At 40.5% G+C, this 14,831-nt stretch overlaps 1 protein-coding gene across 5 annotated transcripts in view; it reads left to right on the forward strand.

The window, feature by feature from the left end:
- Positions 1-3,792: 3,792 nt before the first annotated feature.
- Positions 3,793-14,831, forward strand: part of evi5l (ecotropic viral integration site 5 like) — a 53,050-nt gene continuing 42,011 nt past the window's right edge. For all 5 annotated transcript variants that reach the window (XM_057843053.1, XM_057843054.1, XM_057843055.1 and 2 more), the window contains exon 1: positions 3,793-4,141. The gene's annotated coding sequence lies outside the window, so the exon portion shown is untranslated. The remainder of the gene's footprint in view (positions 4,142-14,831) is intronic.

Consider the following 14,831-nt stretch of genomic DNA (forward strand, 5'->3'; position numbering starts at 1 on the left):
AACACTGCTCAATGAGAGAAATGGCATTTGGGGGTCACAAAGTTGTTTACTCACATCATCAGCTAGTACTTCAGTGCGTCTTCTTGTTGATAAATCTAAGAGTGAGATTTGTTTGATTTTTGTTGTCATTTCCTCCTTTTCGTTTGAACATTGCTGGCATCCCTTCAGTCATACACTCTTTTATTATTTCTCCATCATAGAATGGCTTCTTATGTTTTGCCAACACCCACGACACTGAGTGAGCACTCCGTTACAATTTGTTGTTGTGTCATAGATTTAAGTTTAATAATAACCTTGTTTGACTCTTGATATGACTGCTTCAACCTGTTAATTTCTCGCCTTCTCAACACTGATTTGGGAGGAAACTTATCATCAAAAGAGCTGTGCTCTTTAACATAATGGTGTTTCACATTTTCATCAAAGCAGAGGGTCTTGAAGCATATTAAGCACACAGGTTTGGTACTTGCAGTTGGTAAAATGGACGCATATTTTTCAGTCCATTCCTCATTGAACCTGCAAATTTTCGTTGTCCACTTTTCTTCTCTTGGTCAACTTTGAGCAGAGGCGTTGCGTCCCATTAGACAAACCAGGCAATTGCTTAGGGCCTCCAGCCAGCAGGAGCCCCCAGACGGCCAACAGATTTAGCACACGCAGCTTTACTGCACTGTCGCAGCGACAAGTGCGACAGTACCAGTGAAAGCCTTGTGTCTGAGTTCCCTGAAGGGGCCCCTTCACTCGCTCTTCACCCCCCCCCACCCCCACCCTATTATACAGCAGTGCCTGGCGGTTGCCATACTTACTTATACCGATCATCAATTTCACATTTAGATAATCATGTCAACAGCGACCAGATAAGCTGTTCTTAGGCATTTGGCATTCGTACAGCCTAATGGCAGTAGGACATCCCAACTGTAGCAAGCCAGGGGTGTGATAAACTGCCACACAACATATCCTTATGTTACATATAGATACTTCTTTAAAATGCCAAAAGGCCACACCACAAGGCATGCTGGGAATTACAGCCACAATTCAGTCTTTGCCCAGGGCGCCATTTAGGCTAGCACAAACAATAGATATTGGAGGACATACAGTACCTGCAAAACCTACTTGATAAACACAGAATCAATATGTATACTGTACACACAAAACACATGCACACCTAATACCCTACTGATGGTTCCTATGCCTGGAATAACAGTACCAAAACACATGAAATGCAAAACAAAAGAGTTAGATGTATTGCTTATCTGAATCTCAATTTATATGCGTCTCTCAAGCGTATAGTGGAAAGCACTGCGTAATACTGAACGTATGTTTAACTGACTTGTAAACAGTTTTGACATTTGCTTAAAATCTAATCTTGTAGAGGAGCATGTTCCATGATCTTTTTTCATTATTGTCATCCCTAGTGTCGGTTATGTTTAGACTAAAGTGAAACATAGGCTATTTATAAGCCATGTTATTGCATACCCAGTGCTGCCGCTATTTTGAATACAATTTGTACTGGGTGGCATGCTGGCCAACTGGTTAACACAACCACCTCACAGCTGTGACGTTGCAGACTTGTTTCTTCTCTGTGTTAACTTTGCATCTTCTCCTCGTGCTTTTTCTCAGGGTTTCCCATATACATACGTGTCAGGTCTGTTGAAGACTAGGCCTTTCACTATACTATTGAATATTATGTACTTCCTTTATTGAAATACATGTAAGGCCAAGACTTAAACGGAACAACACTTCTTTATTCATCATGCTTCTCAGCATATGTGCCGCCGACACATCACAGAGATTCCTTTTATACTGTAATACCACAACCACACCCCCAGGAAGTTCACACTATGGTAACAGCAGTGTGACATAAAATGTTACACTGATGAAATTGATTTTGTTGACTATCACATGCCCGAGATACTCCACCGACGGTCTCAAAAATTCACATTTTTCCGTTCTCTTCCTGTCATCCATTTTCTTTCCTTTTTCTTTGCCCGTTTTATTCAGACAGACACGCTCAACATGACCCTTCTTCCCACAATTACGACAGTTAATTTCTTTGCACCAGCAGGTGGAGGCAAAGTGCCCCGTTATACCGCACCTAAAACAGGGACCAGCAACACTGTTTTGGGTACTTGCCACTTGGTGTATTCTGCTCATCATTTTTAGTTGTTGAGCCTCCTTTAAAGCCATTTCCACAGCCACACTTACATCAAAGGCTTTCTTTAATGTCAGTCCACTTTCTGAGAGTAATTTCTTTTGTGTTGCTACATTTCTCAGTCCACATACCAATCTGTCTCTTTAGGTGACTTCTGAAACATCACCAAACTCACAATGTTCAGCAAGCTTCCGCAGTGCCGCAACAAACATAGTGACAGATTCCCTGTCCTCCTAAATTCTCCTGTGAAAGAGGAATCTCTCTGCAATTACCAGGGGCTTGGGTGAAAAATGTCAGTTAAGAGCGTCCACGATCTCCCTGTACGTTTTACTGCCAGGTTTATCAGGTTGAAGCAAGTCTCTCAGCAAATTGAAAGTCTTTGGCCCAATAACGCTAAAAAACGTGGGCATTACTTTCTCTTCTGCTATTTCGTTTGCCTCCACGAAATAGCCAAACAGCTCCGTGTACGAACTCCACTGTTCCACAAGCTCATCAAAAGGACCAACAGAACCGATAACTCCCGCCATAGTGCCTGCTTATACAGCACCTTCGCACTCCTTTTGAAATCTCCGCTCGTCGTCCTACCCATCAAGTCACAACGTGGAAGCGGAGGTCTGCGCCATTTGTCCCCTGGAGCACCGCGACCCGAAGCAAACTCCAAAAACAGCACGTCCGAGCTGACGTAGGTCCAGACGTCCTCGTCGCCACTTTTTGTTATGTACTTCCTTCATCTAATTACATGTAAGGCCGAGACTTGAATGGAACAACACTTCTTTATTCAGCGTGCTTCTCAGCATATGTGCCCCCGACACACCACAGAGATTCCTTTTATACTGTAATACCACACCCCCAGGAAGTTCACACTATGGCAATAGCAGTGTGACATAAATATGTTACACTGACGAATTTATTTATGGGTCCGATGTATAAATGCCATCCAGATTCATTCGCATTGCCTAGTTCCCTCTCCCGTAAATAAACTCGCTCTCTACTAGATGCGGGATTATTGCATATACACACGGATGGGGTGGAGAAAAATGCTGTACGATACTACATATTTTGCTCTGGTCTGAGTGTCAACAAGGCCAGTATTACAGATACAGATATGATAATTATACTATTTAATACTATAGGTAGATGGCTCATTGAATCACTAAATCTAATTTTGATGACCTTCAAGCGTTTCTGTGATTAATAATTTGTGTTACTTATTGTGTAATTTCTACGATACAATCAATGATCTCGAAAGTTTCTGGAAAACTATTTTGTCCCCCAAAAAGTTTATCATGACAGGCCAATTGAAGACTTCACTTTTTTTCCTTAGGTGGGAATTTTAATAGTGGTCAATGTTTGTCCATATGTGCTGTTTTTGTCTTTTCTGTCCTGTGTTGGCTGGCGACCTGTCCAGGGAGTGCCCAATTCGTACCCCAAATAATCTAAGATTAAGGCTCGCGCTAAACCAGCACCTATGAGCAACACCTGCAAATCCCGCTTTTTATCAGAATAAATAATGACGGTGATTGGCTTTTGTAGCCGTTATTCCACGCATAACGGCCTATAGTTTTAGCAGGCCATTGGACAATGGCCTGTCAATCATCTCAGGTTCTCCACGTTGATTGGCTCGCCTCTCCTTCTGAGGCTGGCGAACACCAGCAACACTGAATGATTTCCTCGTCGTGATTGATGCTGTTTTTTGCAATGTTCTCATGTTGATTCGGCGACAACATCGCGCTGTTGCTATGTATTTTTCTTGGAATTAAAAATATGTTAGGGGTAAAACATTATTTGTCGCTTTAATTCAGCTTGAGCGCAGCTGTCGGGGCTGACAGGCAGCGCCGGGAGAGATGGCACTGCATTGGACGCTATCCGAGTGTGTGTCCTCCTCGGCGGTCTATTAAGATTTTAATTAGCCGATAACACGACCAGGGTTGATTCTGTATTAACTGTCGTGGGGCGACCGTAACTGCATTACCGCGATATGGAAAAATACGTCTGGTAAGTGTTTATGTTATCTATTTGTATTTATTTAGCTAAGTGACAATGTTGTTGCGAGACCACCTTGTCGGTTCTTGTCAAATTCACTGCTAAACCACAGGCCCACCTAGCTAAACTATATACGGATTTCGACATAAATGTTCGAATATTACAGTCCTTCTCGTGGTATCATTGTTCTTTGTGCTCATTTTCCTAAACGCATTCCATCGCATGTTCTATCAAACAAGACGCCGACATTCACATTCATTTGCATGTCAGTTTATGCATTATTATTCACAGTCATTGCCTGGGAATGTTGTCGCATGGCTATTTCAATGTTGTGTTGTGTTGTCCTGCTCTCGTTTTACGCTGTTACACAACCACGCTGTCTGTCGTGGGAAGCCGGTGGTATATTCACTCCCTCCCGGGAGGAGATGTGTCATTTAAAACCACAGATGTTAATTCCGCCTCAGCCGTGGATTGACTGCACACAGTGTGCAGGCCTGTTCGGGTATCCTAGTTACAAAGCAGGCCAACTCTGATATGGGAGCTGAGCTGTCATGTTGATGTCTAGGAGAAGTCTATTATGTAAAATGATGTTGGACGAAGCGTTAGTGGAGGTCATGGTCCTCTTCATGAAAGAGCTGTTTGATACTGTTTTTTTTTTTTTTTTATATATGAGTTTCCAGATGCGTTCTGGTTTACCAGACGCTGGATTCACACTAGGCGTAGGCCTGTATGAGTTACTGACTGTATAATAACCTTAAGCGAAAATATCACGGTTTCACGGTATTGCAATTACAGCTCTAAAATGTGTTACTGTGAGGTATCTGGGTTAAAAAAAATTAATTGTACTGGATTTTTATTTTTCAAAACACATTAGCAAATTGGAACATAAGTATAATGCAATGCAAAATAAATCTGCATTGACTTATACTAACTTTTATGTGTATTGGTTCAGCCTACGCTGTTCAATTCAAACCTTTGTTTTCAAAAAAATACTAAAGAAGCATTTTGAAAACTTCCCAAATTTTTTTTCGAATTTTATGAGCAAATTTAACTTGCATTATTTGAACATAAATTATATTAACATTCACAATCAATAGAAACTTGTTAATAATCCCTTAACTATCCAGGAATACAAAAAAATTTAACATTTGTCTTAATACCCCTCAACATTGCCTAAATAAAGAAATTAAATATAACTGAAAATCTTCTTTGTCAGGAAATAACAAAAAAAGGTAAACTACTGCTTTTGTCCACAAGCACAACCAAACTAAAAAAAATTTTTTTTAAAAAGCTCCTGTGGGGTGCTTTAGGACCACATAAATACAATTAAAAGTAACATTGGAGAGAAAGGCAAGGCAAATTTATTTATGGGTAAAACTCGGTTCACTACATTTCTCAGAGTTTAATTAACGTTAACAGTAGAAAACACATAAAGGAAGACTCTTTAAGCAGCGACCTACTTGACTTTTGCAGGTTAGCAAGTTCACACAGTTTAATGTTATGCGAACTCTGATGCAGGTAAGACTTTCAGTAGCAATATTAGTGGTATTCCCCACTTCCATAACATTGACTTATTTGACATTTCTTACAGTAGCTGCTGCTGGCTGGAAAAAAAAAAACTTCTAATATCTTTAATATCTAATGTGTGGGTGTCTGTGCGGGGCCCAAGTCATTAGCCAATCAAATGTGTATTTTGGAGGAAAAAAATGGACCGTAACATTCTGCAAGTGAAAAGAGGTACATGTAAGTCTAAACATAATGAAAATAATTTACTTCATAATGATGGGGTCAATTGCAACAATTAAAATAAGCGGCATGGAAAATGAATGAATGAATGAATAAAACATATGGGAAGTGGTGGAAGTTGGTGGGGACAATTTGAGCATCCTAAAAAGTTGCTAGTGTTTTGTCCCTATGCAAATTCACACCCTTGATTATTCACACACTCTCTTTCTCAACACAGTTGCCAGAAACAAAAAAACACCACGTTTTACCACCGCTAGACACACTAAATACGCTGGAGTTAAGTCTTGTAGCTGGTGGGAAACGTTCATGACAGTGTTTACTAGAGGCATGCGAAATTTCCGATTCTTAGATTATTCGCTGTTCAGCCGTGGAAGATTCGAGAACGATTCACAAACATCCAAATTCCAATTATTGAATTATACCAGGTAAAGCGGAACTAAAACACAGTGCAGTTTTCGAGATGCAATGAGGAATGGACCGAGAGTAAATATTATGTTCAACTCATGCCGCTAGATAAAAAAAACAATAATACCTGACTGCGGCCGACAGCCGCTACAAACAACGCCCAGCTGCTAGTTGCTACAAACATACGGCCACAATAATGCTATGGCACATATCACATATACGTAGAACTAGATGCGAAATGACAGACGACGACGGCGTTAGAACATGTATAGCGAACTACATGCAAAATGACAGACTTGCCGGCGTTAGTAAACAGCTGCAATCTTAAAGCAGAAAACTTCTCTGGAAGGTTGTTGGGTCTAAACTTACTATTGTACTAAGAAAATAATAAAGGACCTGAGGGAGGGCGGACAGAGAATCAGAACGGAGACAGAGATTGTTTTTACGCTGACGGCCGTCAGGAGGAAGGTTGATGCGGAGCGAGTGGCTCACAACAAGCTTACCTGCCCTCCCCCTGAGGAGCGCAGCCTTTTATTGAAAAGTGGGAGAGCATTCATTGCACATGCGTAAGTTTTGTTTTATCGAGATTGTATCATTTACTGAGAACAGAAACCAGAATGAAACATTATGGTGACGTTTACTGAAAACAGAAACTTTACTCTTTTCATTGTGTAAACACTAAAGCATAAGTGAATAGAGAAAACATAATCATAACACCTAGTTTTAAACACACATTCTTGCATTAATTATTGTAAATACTGTTATTGTGCGAAAGCATTAAAGCACATCTTACATTTCCCTCCTGTTGTGGGTTTAAAACTTTTCAGCTTTCATCAGAGTTAGACATTCCCGAGAGTGGGGTTGGTGTCAGACCCGTCAATTATCCATTAGCAGGAGTTATGAAATGCCACGATAGGGGCGAAAAACCTAAGCATGTAGGAAAAAATTCCCCTATTCCCTCCCCAATGCGCTAGGGACGAGAGCAGCTTCATTGCCATGGCTTCATGGAACACAAAACATTGAAATGACATGGTGAGTAAGTGTATGTACAGGCTGGAACTCTTTTGAATGACATTTTGGTAGCAACTTAAGGTTGCCGCGTCGATGGAACTTATCGAGAGTCCATAGGGTTGCAGAGTCGGGATGGCCGACGTGGGGAATCTGCTTTAGACGACAGTGTCCGTATCGTCACTGTCCAAATCAGTATCTGGTTCTTCTAGGGGGATCTGTGACACAAGGTCGTATTTGGATACAGATTGGAGCGGAAGGGTGTAGGGTGGTGCTGCTGTAGGCCCATATCGAGAGGCGGGTACAGTGTTATCCTCAACGATGTCTAGGAGGTCTAGTAGGGTGCCCGGCACTGGACCGTAAGAACACCTTGTTGTCTAACGTAGCGGGGTTGTGGCCAGGTGCCCGGTGCTCTGATGCGTAAAAGCACTGAGCCGTGAACACCTATTTTCTAACTACAACACCCGTTGTTGTCACTGCTTGACTGCTGCGGGCGTGGCGATGGGAACCTTGTAGGGACTTTCCCAACGCGGGCTGGACCAGGGGCCTTCTTCTGATGACTTTGATGACGACTTGATCCCCTGGAGTGACAGGCTGTGGTCTTTCGTAGGAGCGGACGGGCTGCCAGCCGGGCGGAAAACCCTCCACCGCTCTTGATGACTTTAGATGAGGTCGGGACCTTAGGAATCAGGGTCTGGTGGACTGGCGTCGCTAGGTCCTTCTGGCAACCGGAAGAGCTTGCACTGGGATTGACGAATTCACCCAGTGCATCCGTAGACTTTCACTGCAGCCGGGCTGACGCCAACCATCTCTTAAGGACCGTCCCAGCGTTCACTGTCCCATCTGGCACGCTGCAACACTTTCAGGAAGACCAAGTCTCCGACCCACACCTTGAGAGTCTGTGGATGGGAACATTCTGGCAGATCATTGTTGTCTCAAACTTGTCTTGGCAAAGTCATCAGTCTTTTACTAATTTGTCCAATTTGTATTTTCCAATAGTCTGGCAGACTGGGGTCAGTAAATGCAATGGGTTTTCTCTTCTTTTTTCCATTTCAATGTTTAACAGTCTGCCCACTTCCATTAGGCCCTCAACTCTGAAGTGGGTTCCATTGTTACTTCGGACAATGGCAGGTATGCCAAATGTTGGAATAATTCTATCACACATTGCATTAATCACAGTTTTTTCATCCTCATGTGCGCTAGAAAAAATCTTAACTCATCTAGAAAATACATCTATTTTTCCCCAGGCAATATCTTTTCCCCAACACTCTATTTAACTCAATATAATACATGTGCAATGTATGAAATAGTTCAGTTGGTTCTAGAAACCTCCCTCTTTTTGGTCTCTCTTAACATTGTTTATGCAAAGTAAACACTGAAAAAATTTTTTTTTTTCCAAGTATGAATTGAAGACATTGGGCCACAATTGTCATAGTGTCTATTAACCAATTATTAACCAATGCAGTCCTCAGAAGACTTCTCTGGAAGGCTCTGTCGTAGCGAACCTAATTAACTTTTTATCTAAAATACCCCTAAATCGGCAAACTCTTGACTTGAATCTATCTTTAAATGATGAAGCAATAATCGATTTATAATCGAATCGTAGCCTCTGAATCGTAATCAAATCTTTAGGTGCCCAAAGATTGCCACCTCTAGTGTTTACTAACCTTTAATTTTGTATGAATGCAAAATCATGTTGGAGGTATGCCCCCTTGGCAGCCACCCTCCGCAAACATGTTATACATGTTGGTTGGCCCTCCTCCTCGAAGCCGAGGACATCTGTAACTTTTCTGTAGCCGAAGTATTCCCCATACCAGCGGTTTCGTTTTCTTCGATGGTGGAAAATGCTCAGGAGTTTTACCTCCTCCAGCCATCGTGCAGCACAGCAGACTCACTGACACTGAGCAACAACCGGTGGTGCAGCTACAAGTGAGGGATTACTCCTTGAATTTTTGCGACACAAAAAATAGCTAATACCGGAGGGACGGTATGACTGATGATTTTTGCGGTTTTGAAACTCAAATTATTGTATTTGCAAGTGTAGTGGTAATGGGAGATACGGCTTAAATTTGTTCGGTGATTAACTCTGTCAACTCGTATCTCAAATAATATTTGGGGATAAAAACACCCAATGATTATTATAATGTGCATTTGAATGAGGTAAAATATACCCTTTTTTGTCACACACTCGGTTAATTTTTTTGCCGTTGTGCTGCTCTTTCTGGTTTACCTGTCGTGGCTACCCAAGAGGCCAAGGCCAACTTTCATTGAGACTTTGCCACTTCTCTTGGCTTATCAGTACAGCTCTAATGCAGCTGTTCTTTGCAAAGGATAAAGAATATGGCTGTGATTACTGTTATATTGCGTGTTAACATGTTTTGCCTCACTGTGGACTCTCTGTCATGTCAAGGGATGTAGTTCCTTAAAATCATTGCAAATGTGGGTATGAATGACTGTTTGTCTTTGAGTCTGCAAATGGCTGCTGACTGCTCCAGGTTATTGTCAGCCTCAAAGTTGGCTATTGCACACTTCAACTCACTCAAAACACTAACGAGGACTTTGGCTGTAGAAAATGGATGGATAAATAAATCAACACATGTGTCCAACTTATTAGTGACAACAGGAAAGTAAACCTTAATAATTTATTAAGTAATACAGAACATATATTAAATGTTACAGAGCATTGCGTTTATTAACCATGCGTGAACAATAACATCTGTGAAGTACGCAAATTAGTGCATGCTTATTTTTTTTGACTGGAAAAAGGAGAGTGAATTTCTGGACCTCATTTATTTGAATGAATTTAATTAAGCCATTGCAATACTTAATTAATTACGTAATTAAATACTAATTACTCTTCATTCTTTGTTTAAAGCCACCTTGAAGTTGACCCACTGATGTGTTTTAGATCATTGTCCTGGTGTAACACCAACGTGTCCTTCAGTTTGAGGTCCTGAATTTTTAATTTTTTTTTACGATTTAAAACAGATGTGGATTTGCACACCATAACATACACCTGTATGAGCATTGCATCGCAATCAATCAGACGAGAGTACTAGATACTGTATATGTGGTGAAACTAGTGAACTATATCCCTTTGGACTGTTTTGGTATCATGAGCATAGCGTGACTATTGTTGCACCAATTAAAGAACTTTGAAGGAACATGAAAGTAAACATTGGAAGGCTGATGATAGAAGTACGATGTAATTTCTGACTGGAAGATGTCCGTATTATAAATCCTGCGAGGAAATCCACCGAAACTACTAAAACCTAGCAAGATGGAAGCCTGCAAGAGCAGTGTTTCACTTGTTTGTGTATACTAGCACCTTGAAACACAAACGTGATGATGCTGAACTATGAGATTTTGATAATGTTATATCCTTGCCAGCTGACTGGACTGAAGACCACTCAAAATATTGCAGTTACAAGACTTTGCTCACCTCTTTTGGCTTTAATTAAACTCCCTACTGTTGAGTGATGTGTCCTGTCCAGTCAGAATTTCAGACTTTTCTGTAAAATCTTCAGAATGTGCAAAAGCATGTCACATGTCTCAGCCAAATTATCTCACTGCCTGGTGACCTTGGTTTTCTTTTTAAGTACTTCAAGTCCTGTTTAATTGATCCCACAGGCATAGATCCAAGAAGACATACTACACTTGTGACTCATTCCTGTAGCTCATTCATTCAAATATCTACCTCTACTCAGGCCTCATACTACAGCTATGTGAGAGTTAGAAACCCATTGGTATAAGCAATTAGAATTTTGTTTGTGTGTTTTACAGGGAGTTTGGTTATGGGACATCAATTAGAAATTATTTAAATAGCCCCCCCCCCACCCCCCATGAATCTGAGGTAATTAAAAAAAAAAAAAAAAAAAAAAAACACACACAAACACACTTTTAATCGCCATTATTTTTGTTGAAAAAGATTACAAATTGACAGTGCAGAAAATTCCATCAAATAAATCGATAATTCAGCTTTATAATTTAGTCACTGGTTTGGTCCGAATTGTCAGAAAATGGGAAAGAAATGTTGATCATTGTTTAAATAATTAAAATAAGATGTTTGCAAAAGTGTGATTGATTAAGCACAAAGATAACCTATGTTTATAGAGGACTACAAAAATCTTCGGATTTACTTCTGAGGGGCCTAAATTCTGAGGTTTGCACAATTTATATTTAATCAATGTATCTAAATCATCAATTATCAAAATAGTTGTCAATTTTATTTAATTATTGTTGCACTTAGAATTTTGAGTAGTTAAACCTTGCTTACAAACTTAGGTACATAGCCTCTAGCTAGAACAGTAGAATGGCTAATCTCGTTTGAAAGTACATTGTAATAGATTCATGTTACATATCTAGGTTATTAAATGTTAACAGATTGTTTTCATCCTTGCAAGAAAAAGTACAATTATAATGATTAGATGGCAATAACTTTGACTTACAAGATACCCTTTTATTTCCATTTACTTAGAAAGACCATTAAATTAATATAAGAATTTGGCTATCATGTGGGTTAATTGGGAGCCAATGCTACAAAGACTGACATCCCTCACAATTAGGAGTGGGAACCTCTTTCGATACAAAGCTCACGATAATGATGATCTGACGATATAGCGATACAAAGATTATCGATACATTGGTCAGGAAATCATTCTAGCCTATTCCACAAAAAACTAATAAACAGAAAAACAAGCTTCTGCTGTGAATTGGAATGAGTTTATCACTAGTAGACGTTCAATCTGTTTGAAGTGGGAGGGATGGCAGCGAATGAACGAATGTTCACATGGCCGTCAGTGGCAGCCAATGCCAGGCAATGAGTAATTTTGGGTCATTTAATGTCATTTACCTGTTGATTTTCAGTTACTTCCGGTTGATTTTCGGGTATTTTATGGGCCACTTGCTGTTTATTTTACGTTACAGAACAGGAAGTGACCTGGGAATCGCCCACATAAATAGCCAGTGACTCAAACAACCTGTAAATGCCCTAAAATGAACAGCAAGTGACCTGTAAATGCACCGAAATTCGGACCAAATGACTGTGAATACTCTAGTTTTGAATTAACGAACGTTCCCAGTCTAAATGGATTGGGTGTCAAGCACCATCAATGGCAGCCTTTTTATTTATTTTTTTAAAACGATATCTGAATTCTTGACAGGAGCATATCGATAACCTTTTGGGATACAAAGTATGACGATATATGTTTGCATGGTACTTCTCCAGTGAAAAGAAAGGTAAATACGTATAGTTTGAACTGCTTTGACGTGTGTTGACTTGACTTTGCTCATTCCTTTAATATATTTTTATTTTTTTCTTCAACAAAATATACTTTGATCAAAAGTGGACCACACTGATTGACTGGAGGTTTCCTGTCATTGTGGCGCTTGAGTTGCTGAACTTTCCTTTTGCCAGTGCAGGGAACAGCTTGCTGAACTGCACCCTGCAGAAGCAGCAGCAGCCGCAGCAGCAGCAGCAGCTCTTGACATGATTTTTCTTGTACTCCACCCTAGTGTTACTGTAGGCTGCACTTCTGTAACCGGATCTGATGAGCCATGCAGACTCTACAATGACTGAATTGTTCTTGGCTGTCTGGTGTTTCATGGATTCCTGCAAATATGCAAACATCCAAAAAAGTGAGGAAGAAATTTTGGTCTTTGTAAATGTTTTGGAGGCACATCATGATGAAATAATTGCATTTAGTTATTTCATATGATTCATTACTAGCGTAATTTCCGGACTATGACGCGCACCCGACTATAAACTGCACCAACATAAATTTGAACTAAATTTATTCATATATAATCTGCACTGGACTATAAACTGCAGGTGGTCACATTTTATTATGTGATATTCACACGGAAAGAAATGCAGCTCATTAGCCTGTAAAAATCCATAAATAAGATGCTCTGGACTATAAACTGCAGGTTTCAAAGCGGGGGAATAAATAGTTTGTAGACCAAAATTACAATAATTCAAGTTGCCTAGTCCTGCTATCACTATTAGTTCAAAGGTCAACTGCATTTATTTGGGAGAAATGACGATATTTGCTACATATGTCCTCCGCGGGCGATGGCGTTGTATGTTGCACTTTGGACAGGCATATGCTGATTGATGACAACCTGGTACGCTCACAAATTCAAGATGATTGACCAAGGAAAACTCCCCTACACAAGATTTCAGTTTAAACGGAAGCATTTGGCCCAAAGGGGGTCTATAGTGCTGGCCAAAAGTATTGGCACCCCTGCATCTCTGTCAGATAATGCTCAATTTCTCCCAGAAAATGATTGCAATTACAAATGCTTGGTAGTAATAACTTCACTTATTTTGCCTGCAATGAAAAAACACAAAAGAGAATGGAAAAAAAAAAAATCATTATCATTTTACACTAAACTCCAAAAAATGGTCCGGAAAAAGAATATTGGCAACCTCAGCCTAATACTTGGTAGCACAACCTTTAGACAAAATAACTGCGGACAACAGCTTCCGGTATCTATCTATGATATTCTTACAATGCTCTGCTGGAATTTTAGACCATTCTTATTTTGCCAACTGCTCCAGGTCTTTGCGATTTGAAGGGTGCCTTCTCCAAATTGCCATTTTCAGATCCTTCCACAGGTGTTCTATTGGATTCAGGTCTGGACTCATTGCTGGCCACTTTAGAAGTCTCTAGTGCTCTCTCTCAAACCATTTTCTAGTGCTTTTTGAAGTGTGTTTCGGGTCATTGTCCTGCTGAAAGGCCCGTGACTGCCGAGGGAAACCCAGCTTTCTCACACTGGGCCCTACATTATGCTGCAAAATTTGTTGGTAGTCTTCAGACTTCATAATGCCATGCACATGGTCAAGCAGTCCGATGCCAGAGTAGCAAAGCAACCCCAAAACATCAGGGAACCTCCGCCATGTATGACTGTGGGGACCATGTTCTTTTCTTTGAAGGCCTCGTTTACTTTTTTCCTGTAAACTCTATGCTGATACCTTTTCCCAAAAAGATCTACCGGTACGTTTGTCTCATCTGACCAGACAACATTCTTCCAAAACGTTTTTGGCTTTCCCAGGTAAGTTTTGGCAAACTCCTGCCTGGCTTTGTTATGTCTCTGGGTCAGAAGTGGGGTCTTCCTAGGTATCCTACCATAGAGTCCCTTTTTATTCAGACACAGATGGATAGTACGGGTTGACACTGTTGTACCCTCAGACTGCAGGACAGCTTGAACTTGTTTGGATGTTAGTCGAGGTTCTTTATCCACCATCCTCACAATCTTTCATCAATTTGTTTTTTCTGTCCACAACTTGGGAGGTAAGCCATAGTGCCATGGGCTTTACACTTATAGCCTTGAGATTGCCCATGCTTCTTCACAATTTTGCTTCTCAAGTCCTCAGACAGTTCTTCGGTCTTCTTTTCTCCATGCTCAATGTGGTACTCACAAGGACACAGGACAGAGGTTGAGTCAACTTTAATCCATTTTAACTGGCTGCACGTGTGATTTAGTTATTGCCACCACCTGTTATGTGCCACAGGTAAGTAACAGGTGCTGTTAATTACAC

This window comes from Corythoichthys intestinalis, chromosome 8 (assembly GCF_030265065.1).
Source record: "Corythoichthys intestinalis isolate RoL2023-P3 chromosome 8, ASM3026506v1, whole genome shotgun sequence".
NCBI classification, from domain to species: Eukaryota; Metazoa; Chordata; class Actinopteri; order Syngnathiformes; family Syngnathidae; genus Corythoichthys; species Corythoichthys intestinalis.